Source organism: Solanum stenotomum, chromosome 5, assembly GCF_019186545.1.
Source record: "Solanum stenotomum isolate F172 chromosome 5, ASM1918654v1, whole genome shotgun sequence".
Lineage (NCBI taxonomy): Eukaryota > Viridiplantae > Streptophyta > Magnoliopsida > Solanales > Solanaceae > Solanum > Solanum stenotomum.
In genome coordinates, this window is record NC_064286.1 from 38,770,617 (window position 1) to 38,790,011 (window position 19,395).

Sequence of the window (19,395 nt, forward strand, 5' to 3'; positions counted from 1 at the left end):
AATGGGGTCCTTAATTAGGTCATGTTATGTCCTTATTTCCAGGCATTTTTTGTGAATATATCAACTTATTTCTCACATTAAGCTTATTTCTAGGTTGACAAAGAACATCACAACTATCTAAACTATTATACAAACTTAAAAGAACACTATAATAATAGGGAATGAAAACACAAGTGCAAAAAGGGAATTGCGTAGACTAAATTGGGAAATTCTAGCATTCCAATTTCATAATTATGTCTTCAGCTATTACAACTTTATGAAATAGTAATATTAAACCAAAGACTATGATATTATGTTGTTTCTGGTTCTAAATTATTGAACCTTTCCATTAAGAGCCAACCTGAGAAAGCAATTTGAACACTAAACAGGAAAATCTAGGATCCCAATAAAGCCCAATTTCGTCACCATTGCTAAATCCGCGATCCTTGAACAATTCGATGCACCAAAGAGTAAAATCATCACTTTACACCTTCCTGAGCCAAACACTTTCACCTTCATACTTCTTAGAGACATTTCCCTCAGTTACATCCCACATGTCAACACACACACTACAGCGATTCTCCAAAGTTTTGGCCATGTCTAAAATCTAGTATCGAATGATGTACTCAAACATCTGGAAAAATGGAATAATTAGCATTCCAACAACGATCTCGTCATGGGTAATCTTTTTCTTGATCTGCCATGTGTTTTGCAGATCTATATTTAGGGCAGGGTATAAGTCCCTTATCTCCACTAGTTCTCGAGTCACAACATGTGGAGGGTTGTTAACTTAGCAAGCTTCTTCTTCAGCTTTTGATGGAAATAAATTGTAAAAGAAGGTCTTTTTCATGCTAAGCAAAGGCCTTTGATCAGCCATCGAAGAAACCAAGGAAGGATACAATTTTCAAGAAAATAAAATGTTGAAAAAGAGAGAGGCAGTAACACCTTATAAAGACACAAATTAGGTTTTCTATTCCAACTTTGAGTGAGAATCAGAGAAGATTATTACTATTTTTAAATTTTAAACTTATTTAAGAGAAAAGTAATAAAAACGGAAAAATGTGTCATTTTGGCATTTAAATTCAGGATAATAATTCCAAGATTGTTATGTTATGTGAAGTGTGGAAAAAATATGAGTTTAACTAATATTCATCGACGGTGTAGAATTTTATACACGTTCAAGTAACTAAATGGGAAAATCCAACTTTTGGTCCTGATTCTTGAATCATTTGCATAAGTATCAACGAATCTTTTCTTGCAAATACAGATGCAGAAAAATAGACAGATATTTGAGAATCCACATATTCCAATCATAGGACTAATTCGTTAATCACGAACCTTAGAAAATATTTTGAAAATTAACTTTTATCAATTGCACGATGGATAGAGAATAGTCATCAATACTCAACTTCCTAAATGGATTCCACAACTTCCAAAAGTAAGTTCTTCCTGGGTAATCTCTTTCCTGATTTGCCTCGCGGTATTCAGATCGAATATCAGGGGAGGACCTATCTGTATTAGCTCTTGAGTCTTTACTCGTGATGTGTTGTTAACTTTGCAGACTTCTTCTTCAACATTTGATGGCATGAAACAAGTGAGAGTATGTATTTGTGGGTCATTATCTTGATTAATGACTATTTATGTCATTTTTTCTTATTTATTTGAGTTATTTAGCAAATAGATTACCATTTACATTTTGTCCTTATGTGAAGTTTGCCCAAAATATAAACCTTGAGAAATTATCCTCCTGGATAATATTAGATTGTCTATAATGTCTGCTCATATATTTCTCAACCTTAGATACCCCATAATATGCTATTGTCTGATGTTTGTAATAACTTACATAATTTTAGATCGTAGTCAGGCATTTCTCATACGATTATCAGCTTGATCGAAAGGGATTATTAGACTGTTTCTGAAAGGTACGTAAAACATGTAAAAGAAAAAGCTCAAATATGCCATCGAACTTCAGAAAATTTCACAAGTTGTACCCCGAATATAGTGGTCTTGATTTTTTGTCCCCCATAAGAAAGTCTTTTAAGCAATGTCATTCTGTGTTAACAGGATCCAGGAAAAGGCCCGACGCCAAGGGGTGTGATGTAAATAGCCTATCCTAGTGCAAACATTAATGACTTCTTCCTTGGCTCAAACCGGTGACATATAGGTCACACATAGATAACTTTATTTTGGTTCAAGGATCTCCTCCTGATATAGCAATTTATATGTAAATCAAGTAATGGATTTACATAATATGAAATATTAAATAAACGTAAAAATACCGATGACAGATAGACTCGTAATACGAAAACATTAAATAATATGACAATACACGTGACGAATAGACTTGTAATATGAAAACATTAAATAATGTGACAATGCATGTAACAAAATCATATTATACTAAAAGTGGGTAATAACATATATATGATTAATATGTAAAAAAAAATGAAAATGAGTATGGTTAATTTATTGGTTAACCTTTGAATAAAATAATTTTATTGCAAGTTAAAATTTTCCTTTAACATATTTCTTCCAATCATGTATTTAGTTTACTCTAATAATAAGAATGATATTTGTTAATAACATGCAAAACTTCTCACATATCTAATGAATATAGACAATTAATTAAAGAAAAATTAATAGTTATGTAACTTAATGAAACTTTATTAAATATTAAATAATTGCTAAATGTTGAAAAACATTTTGTTTTCCACCATTTAGTACGCCCTCCGTCCAACAATAGATGTTCACTATACTAAAAATAGTTGTCCAACAATACTTGTCCAACTTAGAAAATCAAGAGATAATATACATTTTGCGTCTATTTTACCCTTTCTATTAAATACTATTTATCATCTAACACATTTTCCAACGCATTAAATTTAATAAAGTCAAAGGGTGCAATAGTAATATTACCCTTATTATTTATTATTTCTTAAGGGGTGTGTCAAGTTAATAGTGGACAACTTTTATTGGACAGAGGGAGTGATAATTAACACTAATGATGAATTTATATGGAATTTTTCTCATTGAACATCTTATATAAATTATTATCAAGAATGTGTCATGCTTTCACCATTGGATGACAAAAATTCAATAGGAATGTAACAATTTATCCTCATCTCTCGGTTCTACTTTTATTTTCTTTGTTCAGTTTTTCCTCAAACCGTTAACTAATATGGTGAAGTTTTTTCTTATTCTATGTAAATTTTATGAGATCACATTTGTTTTTTGTTATGCGGAACAAAAAACTATAGAGTTTATTATAGTGCATTTTAATGAAGCAGTGAAATCAGACACGGGGTTGTGCTTCAAGTTTTTTGTTGAATCATGAATTAGTCAAATTCCATTATGTTCTATATTACAATCTCTTATTTTCTGGTAATTATTTCTTATCATATAGTGTACCAAATTTATCATTTACAATATGTTTAGATTAAATTTTTGGGATAAACATGCAAAGCATGTTCCTAAAACTAGTAGACTCATAATATGAAAACATTAAATAGTGTGACAATACACATGACAAATAGACTCTTGCACCTACTATGAATTACCCTGACGTTCCTTCAAAGTTGCTCAGGCATTCAGGCTTATTCAACTTAAATATCTTCTTATTTTATTTTTTATCTAGGTAATTTACCCGCGCTTCATGCGGACATAAATAATCTTTCTAAGCTTTTGACCAACCTTTCCAATAATCGACTGTTATAACAAATAAAAAAGTAAATTTTAGTAGGTTTTAAGAACATTTCAATAGAACTTAAATGATTTGACATTATCACATATCTCAAGAATTTTAAATATATAATAAATAATTAAAAATATCTTTATATCTAATTATTTTTATCTTTTACATAATTTTTCATAATATATGTTTGATGATATAATTGTCTTGTTAAAACTGAGTGATGTTTTTATGTAGCGATTAAACATATTTTTTTTCTATTTTTTTTGTACATGCAAAATATATAACTGATAGTTTTATGGTTAGAATAACTCCTTGTTAAAAACAAATTATATAAAAGTTTTTGATAATCAATATTAGTTATAAATAAGTTAAGACCGTTAAAAATGTACTCCACAACAACATAAATAAATTTTTTTAGAGACAATCTACTTGTCTGAGGTCAAACGTTCACCACATTTCGTTATTGTCTGGCAAAGTGAAAAGTCGAATTGATCTGCTACTTTGTTACTCTAACAAAATTTATAGAAGGAGAAAAATAAATTTGAAACAACATCAAAATAATATTGTTGACACTTTTAGAAATTCATTCTTCATTAAATTGCTGCTCTGAAGGCCCTTCTAGATGATTCATCAATGCAACTTTACGACTTTTTCAGAAATATGTATGTATAGTTGTTGCATTATAAAAGTACAAGTAGATCAAAATGTTAAATTCTAGATTCATATTAAAGAAATATTCTCGAACATTAAAAAATTAAAAACCAGTCTAACCTAGATAACTCAAATGCTCAGCAATGACTTGGGACATAAAGGACAACAAATCTATGTTAATAGACATATGTTTTGTAGCTTAAGATATTACTTTTATTTAGAGCAGGTTTTGTTTCATATTCTTCAAATTAAGCTTGCTGAAAATAGTCATAACTCACACCAAAAATATTTAGTAGAGCTGAATGATAAGGAAAAAAAGAAAATATTAAAGGACGAAATCTTTGTCCAAGTGAGATCATATATATACCAAACGAAAAATAATCAATACAATTTTAAGGAGACAACAAAATACATTAAAGGGAATAAATTATGAGATAACCAATGATAATAACAAATCATTCTAACCAGAAAAGTTCTCATTTTTAAAATAACATACCTCAGAAAATTGACCAACACCTCAATCAACTTTCAATCCTTAAAGTATTCATAATATCCAGTGATAAAATTTAGTAAAAACAGATAACAACATAAAATAAAAAATATGGGCATGCGAAGTTATTAACTCTCAGAGGATTTTCTAAAGAACATAAAATCTCATCCTTGTATGTAAAGAAATGACGTTGTTGATGAACAAATGAGAAAACTTGCTTGAATACTCACTTAACATTTGTTATTTAATATGTACTAACAAATACTTATAACAATAAAATTGCGGAAACATAAATAACAAAATATAAAGCATGTACTCAAAAATAAAAATTAATAATATAAGTATAAATTAATGATGTAAAAACATACCAGGATCTATAACAATAGAATGAAACAAAATGGAAAAAATCGAGCCCACTTAATGCACAATGTCCCCTTAAGGAAATTATTCCCCTCTAGTACCCGAGATTTAAAGGAATAAATTCTCTCAGGAAAGAACGATTCTATTCACCAGTGTATTGATACAAAAAAATAGTGTGAGTCATTCAACAGGAGCAAAGCACACAATTATTTAATTGTCCAGAAGAAGAAGAAGAAGTTCAAAATTTTTGTTGTTTTAAAATGAGAGGAAATTCCTTATTTATAGACAACAAAAGGTAGTATGAAAAAAATGCTTAGTGTCTTATCGGAAAGGTCACAGCCTTTCATAAAAGTGGCAACTTTTCATAAAAGGCGCAACTCTTCATAAAAGTGCAACTCTTCATAAAAGTCACAACTTTTCATGAAAGGGGAAGGCTAGTTTTGGAAATAAAATAAATTAAAAGGGAATCATGGTTTGTGGTGGCGCCACGTAGGCAGGTCTAGGGTTATCTTTTATATATATATATATGATTATTTTATTTTGCAATGAAAAAGAGGACCAACAGAGGTAAACAAAAGATTGAAATAGAATTGATTGAATTCAAAGAAGTGTGCGCTGCTACTTTCTCGCAAATGAAAAACACCCTGTTGTTCAAGTGTAAAACATAGAGACAATGGACCAATTTGCTTGTTGTATTATTGCAAGAATAACAGTTATTTGTAGGTGTACAAGTAAATATATGTAAGGAAATTTTTTTAAAAAAATCCCTAATATTTCAACATATTCTCTACCTATGATAGTGCAATGTATAATATATGTAGACTTGTCTATGTGCATTCTGCAACACTCCCCCCTGAAGTTAGAGCATAGATATTAATAATGCCCAATTTGTTAAAAAGATATTCCATATGATTTTTACTTAAAGACTTCGTAAATATTATACCCAATTTCTCCCCAGTCTTCACATATCAAGTGAAAAATGTGTTATGTTAAATCTTCTCATGGATAAAGTTACAATCAACTTCTATTTGTTTTGTCTGTTCATGGTACACTGGACTTGAGGCAATATGCAGAGCAACCTGATTATCACACCAAAGTTTTGTTGTAGAAGAAGGCTCCAAACCAATCTCAGTTAAAAGGTGATGTATCTATAGTATTTAACAGATAGATTGAGCCATAGCTCTATACTCGAATTCTATACTAGATCGAGATACAACATTTTGTTTCTTACTCTTCCAAGATATCAAATTTCCACCAACAAATATACAAATAGCCAGTAGTAGATCTTCTATCATTCTTGATCCAGTTCAATCAACATCGGCTGCTCATAAATTTCTCAACCTTAGATAAAACATAATAGGCTAATGTCTCATGTCAGTAAGAACTTACATAATTTTAGATCATAGTCGGACATTTTCTCATAAGATTATCAGCTTGCTCAAAAGGGCACATATTGACTTTACTGCTGAAATAGTAAATAATGGAACAAGTATTGATGTTTCAGACTAGATACATTGATATTACAACAAGAAATCACTAGGACACTTCCTACACCATAAATAATACCCTAAGAAATGAAAGAATATAAGTTATATAATACATAACCTACGATTAACTAGATCACAACCTTTCTAGACATTCAGAAAATTACACAAGGTACAAATTTCCTCTTTCAGCCCATTCAAAAATATGCCAGATAACAGTCCATTAGACACCTCCTGCTTAGACGCTGACACCTTTTCAAATTCTTCACAAAACGTGGTTACTATCGTAACCTGCTTCAACCCCATTAAAACAACATGTTGATTGATCTTCTGAGAATGATGAAATTGGTTTAACAACTCCCTTTGAAGTTTTCCTAGGTTAACATTGGTTGCCTAGACCTATCCAATAATAGCAATTTAAGGCCTTTCCTTCCAAACAAACACCTACTACCTGTAATCATTCCGCTTCAGAAATTTCATTTACTCCAAAATGTCGTTCCACATTGAAAATCCATCCTAGAAGATCATCTCCTTCGAAAACTGGTAGTTGTGGTTTCCAAAATTTCTTCCCATTTTTTTCTCTAGCCAAATTGACATCGCTTCTCTCTTCTTAGTTTCCGATGAATCTAGTTTGTTAAAGGGATGATTCTCCCATCATGGTTCCCCCATGTGCTTCAATTCTCACAAGAGACTATCTTATTTCTTGAAACCATCCTTCCTGTTTTTTGACATCTTCTCTTACCCCTGTCAAATTAGACTCCACTTGTTCGACTCGTCTTTCCAATTTATTCACCATCTTGGAAAGTTGCTCCTTTAATACCAAATTGATTGACTTTACCGCTGAAATAGTAAATAAAGGAATAGATATTGATGTTTCACACCAGATACATTGATATTACACAAGAAATCTAAAATAAAATCACTAGGACACTGCCAATACCACAAATTTCATCCTAAGACATGAATGAATTTCAGTTATATAATACATAATCTACGATTAACTAGATCACAACCTTTCTGGACATTTGAGAGGCTAGAGCTCTCCCAAATTCCCTTTTCCTTTTCCTGAACATCCTCTTTTAACTGCCTTGCCCCTTCTCTACATAAACAACCAGACACTTATTAAGTCTTCTAATTGTTTATTTTGGTCTCTTAGAATAAGCTTTTATAACTTGCGGCACATCAGTACATAATTGTTATGAGATTTTTTTAAATAAGGTCATTTATTAAAGGAAAAAGGCTCAAATACGCTATCGAACTTCAGAAAATTACACAATGTGCACCCTAAATGTAGTGCTATTGATTTTTTGTGCATCGTTAGAAAAGTCTTTAATGAATGACAAATTGTTCTTTATTATGGCACGTGTTGGAACACTTACCAGGAAGGTATCCATTCTTTTTTGCAACTTAGAGGAGAAATCAATAAGCGGAGAAAACTAGTGAAACAAAGTTTGTAACACTAGACTTGCTGAAAAACTCTGGTGGTGAATAACATATCAAACAGTGTACTATCACCTAGTATTTGGAGACTTGCTAATCTACTACATATGAAAATTGTTGATTATTCATTGCCTTTTGTGACAACTTTATATCTACTCACAATCTCCATTGAATCTGCTTGCTGCATTTATTGCAGTCACTAGCCCATAAAACAACAAAATGGACAACGTCTCTTTGATGTTACTGCACATATTTTTTTAGATGAACTACAATGACAAATGCTAATGCAGACACTTGGTTACTAGGATATAAGTACAAAACAAGTTCAGATTAGCAAAATCGAGATGTGAAGACGATCGATGATAACAACAAATTCAAGTAAAAACGTAGAAAAGGTTCTATCAAAAGAAATATACAAATTGAGAAAGAATGTGCTTGTTGTAAGACCTTTCAAGAATGATAGTACAAGATGTTTTGGAAAAACATTGATCAAATAGCTCGAGTTATCACACAATACTCAAAACTGTACAACCATATATAATTATCAGTTCTTTGTTCATTCTAATTCAAATCTTAGCTATTCAGTCATGATATTCAAGATTGTATAACCATGCATTGAGGCACAAGATCTTTCATAGGGAGCGAACCGATGAATTGAACTGTATAGACACTTATCTCTTAGTTATCGAATAACAGATTGTGCCAGAAATCTTTTCTAAACTCTTACTCCCAATACAAAAAATTAGATTAAGAAGACAAAATTTGGGTATCTGCAAAACCATCATATATTCATACTCCATATACATCAACTTATTGGTCCTAATTCTTAAATCGTTTACACAACTGTAAGCCAAACTTTTCTTGCTAATACAAGTACAGAAAATCAGACAAAAATTTGAGAATGTAGATATTCCAGTCACAAGTATGAAACAAAAAATACAGGCCTAATTCTTGAATAATGAACCTTAGAAAATAATCTGAAAATAAACCTTGATAATAAATTAGGATGCCGATATAACCCAATTCCATCACCAAAACCCAATCTGCAATCCTTGATCAATTTCACAATGGATAGAGAATAGTCATTACTACTTACAATATACATACCATGAATACAATTTTCAAGAATATCATGAATCTGCTTGCTGCATTTAGTGCAGTCACAAGCCCAGAAAACAACAAAATGGACACTGTCTTTTTGATGTTACTGTAAATATTCTGTTAGATGAATCGTGGAGAACTACATTAACTAATGCTAATGCAGACACTTGGTTACTAGAATTCAAGTACAATATCAGTACAGATCAATAAAATTGAGGTGTGAAGATGATCAATAATATCGGTAAATTCAAGTAAAACTGCAGAAAATGTATGGACTAAAAAAGAATGTGCTTTCTTTAAGACCTTTCAAGACCAAACAACTTGCTCTTTTTACCTTATTTAAGGTATGGACTCTACTATTATGGATATTTATTTTGCTCTACTGACATTTCAAGAGTTGAAGTTGCCTTTCTTCTTCTATCCTTCTTTCGCTCTAGTTATTATCTAGGATTTTCAGAAACAGTTGAGCATCGAGCAACTTCGATTAAGCAGAAAAATGGAAAAAAAGACTTGAATGAAGCTAGCATTATTATTTTGCTAATGCAAAAGCTTTCAGTTAGATGATTGAAAGAATTTAGACCCTAAATTGTTACAAAATTAGTTGTCTTAACTTAATACATCTCTGTTCAATTTAGAAATCACATTCCTTTATTCAAACATGCCCTAATACTCTGTACTCTTATTTTCTATAGATATCTTATTTATTGCACTCTATTGTACGAAATCCATCAACAATTAAGGGGAAATCTTGAACCATTGAGGGTGTGCCAAAATGGGGTCCTTAATTAGGTCATGTTATATCCTTATTTCCAGGCATTTTTTGTGAATATATCAACTTATTTCTCACATTAAGCTTATTTCTAGGTTGACAAAGAACATCACAACTATCTAAACTATTATACAAACTTAAAAGAACACTATAATAATAGGGAATGAAAACACAAGTGCAAAAACAGAATTGCGTAGACTAAATTGGGAAATTCTAGCATTCCAATTTCATAATTATGTCTTCAGCTATTATAACTTTATGAAATAGTAATATTAAACCAAAGACTATGATATTATGTTGTTTCTGGTTCTAAATTATTGAACCTTTCCATTAAGAGCCAACCTGAGAAAGCAATTTGAACACTAAACAGGAAAATCTAGGATCCCAATAAAGCCCAATTTCGTCACCATCGCTAAATCCGCAATCCTTGAACAATTTGATGCACCAAAGAGTAAAATCATCACTTTACACCATCCTGAGCCAAACACTTCCACCTTCATACTTCTTAGAGACATTCCCCTCAGTTACATCCCACATGTCAACACACACACTACAGCTATTCTCCAAAGTTTTGGCCATGTCCAAAATCCAGTATCGAATGATGTACTCAAACATCTGGAAAAATGGAATCATCGGCAGTCCAACAACGATCTCGTTATGGGTAATCTTTTTCTTGATCTGCCACGGGTTTTGCAGAATGATTTTTGGGGCAGGGTATAAGTCTTTTATTTCCACTAGTTCTCGAGTCACAACATGTGGAGTTGTAACGACCTTATATTTGTCGTTATGGAAAAGTCAATAGGGAAAGAATTGGGGACAAAAAACTTTTTCATAGTAACTTGAGATTTCCTAACCTAGTCCAGATTTGGACGAAACTAGAGTAAGTAAGGTCTAGGGAAATCTAGTAACAATTGGGTAATCTAGTTATGAATTTGATCATATGAGTAGATAGATAAGATGTTAAGAAACCCGTACGACTTTACTGAATTGAATTCAGGCTATTAGAACTCCTGCAATTGAACTTAGCGTGAATGGGTATTTTCTGAGTGTCGTGGGTTGAAGGTGTGTTGTGAAATGAGGGTCTTGGAATTATTTAAATAACTCACTGGTTCCGTGCAAGCTACTGGGGTGGGATTTCTGTCGCTAGGGCGGGGCCGCTATAGCGGGGTGAGGACCGCTGTGGCGGGTCCGACGTGACTTAAGTCGGAAATAAACCCCAAAATGTCTTTATTCTGCACTTTTCAATTTTTAGAGTAAGGAGACAAACCCCAGGCGATTCTTGACAGTTTTCCACCATTCTTGAGGCTAAAGGTAAGGTTTTCACTCCCCAAATCTATTTTTTGATCCATAGAACTTAGTTTCTTGGGTAATTATCGACGAGGGAGGGTTTTGATGTGGAATCTATGGTGGAAAAAGCCCTAATCTAGGTATGGGAATCAAGGGTTGGTCTAGGGTTATTGAGTTCATTGTAATCCGGATAATTAGACCTTTGATTGTTTATCCTTGCTTACAAATTGTTGTTTGTAGACCTAGAACAAGTGGAAAGAATCCGGAAAGGGAAGATTCAAGTGCCTTAGGGGATTCAAGCTTGGATTCTAGGTATGTGATAGTTGTTATTTCATGTTGGTGTGATATATGTTTGTAATTGCTTTATTGTAATGCATGTATGTATGTGAATGAAACCTATTAATCACACCTAATGTAATTTAGTATGAACGAATAATTGTATTTGATGAATTAACACTTGATTGTATGATTATGAGAATTTACATTGTGATTTTGATTGTGATTGTGGCTTGTTGAATGGATCGGAGCCACGTTTCGGCATAAACATGGGATCGATTGCCATGTTCCGGCATAAACATGGGATCAGTTGCCACATTTCTGCATAAACATGGGATTGACTGCCACGTTCCGGCACACTAACTTGGATCGGGTACCACGAACCAGTATGCTAACAGTTTGGGTTTGGGTTTCATGAGAGGACCATTGAATTGTGTTGTGTATATATTTGTGATGATTACGTTCATATCTAATGATGACTGATATAGGAAGTATGCTGCTTTAAAAGGATAATTGTATCTCTTGAGTCTTGTGAAATTGTGCGTTATTTGTAAGTGATGACTAATATTGTATATGTGTGCTTCACTTTGTTGTTACTACTTATGTATATTTCACCTTTGGGATAGCCGTGTGATCCTACCAGTACACGACGATTGTGTACTAATACTGCACTTGCTTGTTCTTTGTTGAGTACAGGGTATCTTCAGGTGGCTATTGATAGACTTCAACTAGGTGACTATTGAGCGCGATTAGATTCAATGGTGAGCCAAATCTTTTAGGCTGCCGTGGATCTTTCTTATTTGAGTCCACTCTTTTCAGACTCAGACTATTTGTTAAGGTGTTTGTTTAGTTTTGGGGTTGTACCCCTTGTTCTTAGACTTGTCATTAGTAGAGTTTTGGTACAATGACTTTCAGGTTCTAGGGGTTGTTCTTCCGCATTAGTTTGGTTAGTTATTTGTTAAAACCTTGGAGTTTATGGGGACTCCATTTTTATTGTCATTTAAACCTGCTTCCGAATCTTTAAATACCTTGGTTTTCATAAAATTTGTTTTTTGGGTTGTAGTAATGGTTCTCCCATCGGAGGGTTAGTGTGGGTGCCAATCACGACTGTCTGGGTCTTGAAATTATTAAAATAGCTCACTGGTTTCGTGCAAGCCGCTGGGATGGGATTTCTACCGCTAGGGTGGGGCTGATTTAACGGGGTGAGGACCGCTGTGGCTGGTCCGAGTGACTTAAGCCGGAAATAAACCCCAAAACGTCTTTATTCTACACTTTTTGATTTTTAGAGTAAGGAGACGAACCCCATATGCTTCTTTACAATTTTCCACCATTCTTGAGGCATAAGGTAAGGTTTTCACTCCTCGAATCTATTTTTCAATCCGTAGAACTTAGTTTCTTGGGTAATTATTGATGGGGGAGGGTTTTCATCTGGAATCTATGGTGGAAAAAGACCTAATCTGGGTATGAGGATCAAGGGTTGGTCTAGGGTTATTGAGTTCGTTGTAATCCGGATAATTAAACCTTTGATTGTTGATCCTTGCTTATAAATTGTTCTGTGTAGACCTAGAACAAGTGGACATAATCCGGAAAGAGAAGATTCAAGTGCCTTAGGGGATTCAAGCTTGGATTCGAGGTAGGTGATGGTTGTGATTTCATGTTGGTGTGATACATGTTTGTAATTGCTTCATTGTAATGCATGTATGTATGTGAATGAAACCTATTGATCACACCTAATGTAATTGAGTATGAATGAATGATTATATGCCATGAATCCACACTTGATTGTATGATTATGAGAATGTACATTGTGATTGTGATTGTGCCTTGTTGAATGGATCGGTTTCCACGTTACAGCATAAACATGGGATCGGTTGCCAAGTTCCGGCATAAACATGGGATTGGTTGCCAAGTTTTGGCATTAACATAGGATTGACTGCCATGTTCCAGCACACTAACTTGGATCTGGTACTGCGAACCGATATGCTAATAGTTTGGGTTTAGGTTCCATGAGAGGACCATTGAATTGGGTTCCCTGAGAGGACCATTGAATTGTGCTGTATATATACTTGTGATGATTATGCTCATATCTAATGATGATTGATATTGAAAGATTATATGTTGATCTAAAAGGATAATTGTATCTCTTAAGACTTGTGAAATTGTGCGTTATTTGTAAGTGATGACTAATATTGTATATGTGTGCTTTACTTTGTTGTGACTGCTTATGTATACTTCACAGTTGGGATTGCCGCGTGATCCTACCAGTACACGGTGGTCGTGTATTGATAGTGCACTTGCTTGTTCTTTGTTGAGTACAGGGCATCTTTAGGCGGCTATTGATAGACTTCAGCTAGGTGACTATTGAGCGTGATCGGATTCTAGGGTGAGCCAGTTCTTTTAGGCTGCCATGGATCTTTCTTTTTTAAGTCCACTATTTTTGGACTCAGACTATTTGTTAATGTGTTTTTTTAGTTTTGGGGTTGTATCCTTTGTTCTTAGACTTGTCGTTAGTAGAGTTTTGGTACAATGACTTTCAGGTTCCAAGGGTTATTCTTCCGCATTAGTTTGGTGAGTTGTTTGTTAAAACCTTGGAGTTTATGGGGACTCCATTTTTATTGTCATTTAAACCTGATTCCGTATCTTTAAATGCCTTAGTTTCCATAAAATTTGTTTGTTTGAGTTGTAGTAATGGTTCTCCCACCGGAGGGTTAGTGTGGGTGCCAATCACGACGGTGTGGGTCGTGACAGGAGTGTTGTTAACTTTGCAAGTTTCTTCTTCATCTTTTGATGGAAAGAAATTGTAAAAGAAAGTCTTTTTCATGCTAAGCAAAGGCCTTTGATCAGCCATTGAAGAAACCAAGGAAGGATACAATTTTCAAGAAAATAAAATGTTGAAAAAGAGAGAGGCAGTAACACCTTATAAAGACACAAATTAGATTTTCTATTCCAACTTTGAGCGGGAATAAGAGAGAATTAATACTATTTTTAAATTTTAAACTTATTTAAGAGAAGATTTATAAAAAAAGGAAATATGTGTCATTTTGGCATTTAAATTCAGGATAATAATTCCAAGATTGTTATGTTATGTGAAGTGTGGACAAAAATATGAGTTTAACTAATATCCATCGACAATGTAGAATTTTATAGACGGTCAAGTAACTAAATGGGCAAATCCAACTTTTGGTCCTGATTCATGAAGCACAAGTATCAACAAATCTTTTCTTGCAAATACAAGTGAAGAAAAGTAGACAGAAATTTGAGAATCCACATATTCCAATCATAGGACTAATTCGTTAATCACAAAACATAGAAAATAATTTGAAAAACAACTTTGATCAATTTCCCGATGGATAGAGAATAGTCATCAGTACTCAACTTCCTAAATGGATTCCAGTACTTCCAAAAGTAAGTTCTTCCTAGGTAATCTCTTTCCTGATGTGCCTCACGGTATTCAGATCGAATATCAGGGGAGGGCTTATCTGTATTAGCTCTTGAGTCTTTACTCGTGATGTGTTGTTAACATATCAAGAGTGAAGAATCTTCGAGACCCACATCCAATTTCTTGGAGTTGAAACCCTTTGAATCTTTAAGGTCTTGGAACAAAGTCTCTAAAACCCTCTAAAACTTAGACTCTCACAAAAAACTCTAAAAATTTGATAATAGAATAATTGGTTGATTGATGCTAAGCTAGGAATTTAAAACAAGTATTTATATTATTTGAAAATTTGTGCTGCAGAGGACCATTCGGTGTAGTTAGTCAGGATCGCCGATACACTCGGCGATCCGCCTTTTGGTTGATTTCGTCGCCTTCCTGCTTTATCCTTTAGCCTCTTCGCGTTTTGAGTCATTGGGCGATATGGTATTGTTTCGCGAAACTGCTGGGCGACGTGCCGACTGCTCCCTTTCATCGCCAACTTGACCTTTTCCTTCAGGGCTCAGCACACTGGAACAAAAGGCGATCTCCATGCCGATCGGCGACTCGCCAACTGGGCTCGGCGATCTTTAGGCCTTCATTTCTTTGTTCTTTTCAGTTGCCTTGTTCCTTTTTGCTAAATAGTGTCCATGCTTTGCCTCAAACTCCAAATACCTGAAATTAAGGGTTTTCATCAAATATTAAGACAAAATATGCATTTGAGGACATTAATTCTATCAAAATATAACCCTAAATTAGTCCAATTTCTGGACTCATCAACACCCCAACTTAAACTTTTGCTTGTCCTCAAGTAAAACTCAAGTTCAACAGTTTAAAAAGGATGTCTCAAATAGTGCTACACAAGACTCGATCATGAATGTACCCAATAATTTTACTCATGCAAGGATCAATTGTGTACCCAAAGATTAAAGTTGTGACACACCATTACCAAAAGTTCTCAAGCTCGCAATACTTGCTTCAAATGCAAGTTCAAGCTCAACAAAAGTACTTGAATGCCCTCACACAAAGGATGATTCCATTTCCACACTCAAAGGTTTAATCATATAAAGCTTCAGAATAAAATGCAACGCTCACACTAAAAAATAAGAACACTATGCATGCTTTCACCCATAGGTTTGCCCATATTTTCCAATCGACACTTGTTTCAGGTCACTAAAGATAAAAAAGGTCTTTATAAGGCTTGTAATGGGGCAGAGTGCACATGTGTGGTCATTTAGGCTCAGTGACTTTCATCCTCATGAAATGTGGTGCTCACAACACTTTCTTTCCTTTTATTCATCATTCTCATTTGTGCTCACAAGTAGTCCCATTATTCACTTCCCATGGATAGTTAGAAACCCCGTTTCTTTTTGCATTTTCATAACTTTATTCCATAACTTTTTCTTTATTTTTTTTTTCTTTCTATTCTCTCTTTTTTTTGTATTGAGGGATTCCATTTTTCTCAAAACCATGGGTAAGAAGGGGGCTTTCTTATATTTCTTGATTTACCATCTCTTTTCACCATACCCCCAACTTAGGCTTTTGGCCTAAGTTGGCTATTCAATATAAACACAAATCATGAGGATTATGGGTATTGGGTAAAGAAAGGTCATTGTTTTATCAAGTTTCTTCCAAAGAAAAGTGAGGCTCAAAGGGTGTTCAAAAGAGGTTCACACACTCATGAGGTAGACCACAAAAGAGGTATATGTCAAATTGCCTAAGATCATATTAAGAGATAGCCTTACTTAGTCGACCAAATCAACGGGGAAAATTCTAGGTTTTATCATGCATGGTTCCCAGTAAGCTTATCACACAAGGCATCGACACTAAAGTCAAACAAGACTCCACACTTTTGCTAGTGTGCAATGGTCATCACAAAAGAATCGATTTGATACATGGCTAATCACAACGAGATGCAATGAGTTCACATATTGTCTATGCAACTTCATTTGGTCTTATCGTAGCCGTACATTCATGTTTGTTCGATTATAAGTACTATTCAAGTCATTGGTATTGAGCAGAACCGATACTCAAATTTGCAAGAGAACAACCACCTTCAACACATACAAGAGGTGGTGAAATTTCTTTTGAATGGTCAAAATCATTTTGTAATTTAAAACACGGAGCCACAAGCTCAAACATCCACAAAAAGCAGTGTAATAACATAGTAATAGCTCACAACCCAAAATATATAAAAAAGCATGAACATAAATAACACATAAATGTGGGCCTCCCCCACTACAAATACAAACATTTGTCCTCAAATGCAAATAACACACAATCCAGAATGCAGAATAAACAAATGCAGAGAGGGAGGTAAAGAGGGGATCCTGTCTAAGAGGTCGCTCCATCTGTCTGGGCATCATTGACTGGAGTAACCTCAGAAGGACTAGCTCCACTAGATCCAGCAAACGGTGTATGTGCCAGGGAAGCCTGCACAGCCGCATCTATCATGGCTTCTTTAGTCTCAGTCAGGTCTTCATCTGTAGCTCCCTCATTCTCCTCGAGCATCTCATCATCGGTCTTCGCCTCTAACTCAGGATTTGCTGTCTGCTCCGTTTTATCTCCAAGTTTGGTGGTGGTTTGAGGCATCTGGAATCTCCACTGTTCCAAAGACCATGGATATATCGGTGGACTTCAGGTAGTCCACATCTTTTCTAAGATTAGCAATGGCGGCTTTTAAAGCCGTCACCTCCTCTGTGGCCCCTTGGTTGCACTCACACACTGCTATCCTGGCCGCTAGGGCATCAATAGTAGTGCTCAGTGGTTTACAGCATCAGCAAGGGCAGCCTGAATCATGCCCGAAACAGAGGCCTCTAGATTGGCAGCCCAACAATCGGTAGATTGGGCAAGCTGCCCCATCCGGAGTAGGGAAGCCTGGGTGAGTGAAAGCCGGGAAACAACAGTAGGTTTGGGAGGTAGTGCAGCAACAGAAGAACCTGGAGTATCAGCATGAGTAGCAGTGGCAATAGATATACCTGAAGGCCCAGGGGTTGGAGTAGGCAAAGATGTCCCTAAAGGTGATGATTTTGTGTTTACTGACTCCACCAATGCTGTCTTTTCTTCCTTTCTGCTTGATCCTTAAGGTACTCAGCTTCGATCCTCTGAATATCAGTAGAGGATGTGGGCATCACTTCCACATCCTTCTTGGCATCTTGAGGTACCGAGCTCGTTTGCACAGTTCTGTGATCAATACTGGAATGGAAGTGAGGTCCGGCGTTGCCTTGCATGCATGAGTATATCTGAAGCAATGATCGTACCCAAGTTTATTTGAGTTTTCTCTATGATGCAACCCATGCAAGTTGCCTTGGCAGGGCGAAGGATCGACTCATTCTGGGATGACATAATTGTGCTGCTGATAAAACCGAACCACAATTGTGCAGCTATGTTCAGTTCTTTCTTTTCAATTGGAACTCCTTCTGTCAACCACTTTGGAGTATCATCTTAAATTAGTGGGTCTAACCACTTTTTCATCTCATCCAACTTCTCTGTTCTGATCAAGTGCTGGCAGTGATCCCCAATATTCGTGGACATGCCCAAGACTGCGATGATTGCCTCACTATCACACTTCACCCTCTTGCCTCTAACAACCACATAGTCAACTTCTTTGAAGGCTGGTGCTAGCTGCTTTTACTGGGGTATTAGTGCACTGTATGCACTGTAGAATTCTCTTACCCAGTTTGGAATATAATGGCCACGGGGTTTGATGAAGATTTGGAACTTTTAGTATTTCAGGCACTCCATTATCTCTAGGTGCCTGTCGATAACCCCATCTGTGGACATACGATTTTCTTCAAGGATCGTCCTCAGCTCCGTAGTCTTTAATCTATTCATTGACTTGGGCGGAGGACCCTGTACCAGAGGTGCCAACACTATTGCTTGTTCTAGGGCTGGAGGAATAGGAGTGGTAGGATGAGAATTCCTGACCCTAGATGGATCATTCAGCTTTTTAAATTGTGACTCCGCCCTCTGTTCCTCTATCAGCTCATCCTCTTCAGAATCCGCACTTTGGTTTCTCTGTTGTTCACCCTCACTCTCAGATGGGGTTAGATAAGTAGTATAAATGCCATTGCTGTCTGAGATTGCTCCGATAACTCGGATGCCTTGCCTTTACCTTTGTCTTTCTCACCAGTTGTCCACAATTTTGTGACTTTGTCACTGGATGCAACTGCATTCCTATTTAGTGTAATCCCATTTGTTTTCCCTTGGCGTGGCATGTTTCTCCCAGCAACTTTAGACCTAGCCATGTCTGCAATTATACTGGGAAAAGTTAGACAAACTAAGGGTGTGTTTGGTATGAAGGAAAATGTTTTCCATGGAAAATGTTTTCCTAGAAAATGTTTTCCTGGAAAACAAGTTGATTTTTGACTTCTTTTCTCATGTTTGGTTGGTGAGTAGAAAATATTTTCCGGAAAAGATTTTTAGTGTTTGATTTATGAATGATTTTTTTTTTTT

At 35.0% G+C, this 19,395-nt stretch overlaps 1 pseudogene; it reads right to left on the minus strand.

The window, feature by feature from the left end:
* Positions 1-328: 328 nt before the first annotated feature.
* LOC125863936 (uncharacterized) lies at positions 329-856 on the minus strand (annotated as a pseudogene).
* Between the last annotated feature and the right edge of the window lie 18,539 nt (positions 857-19,395).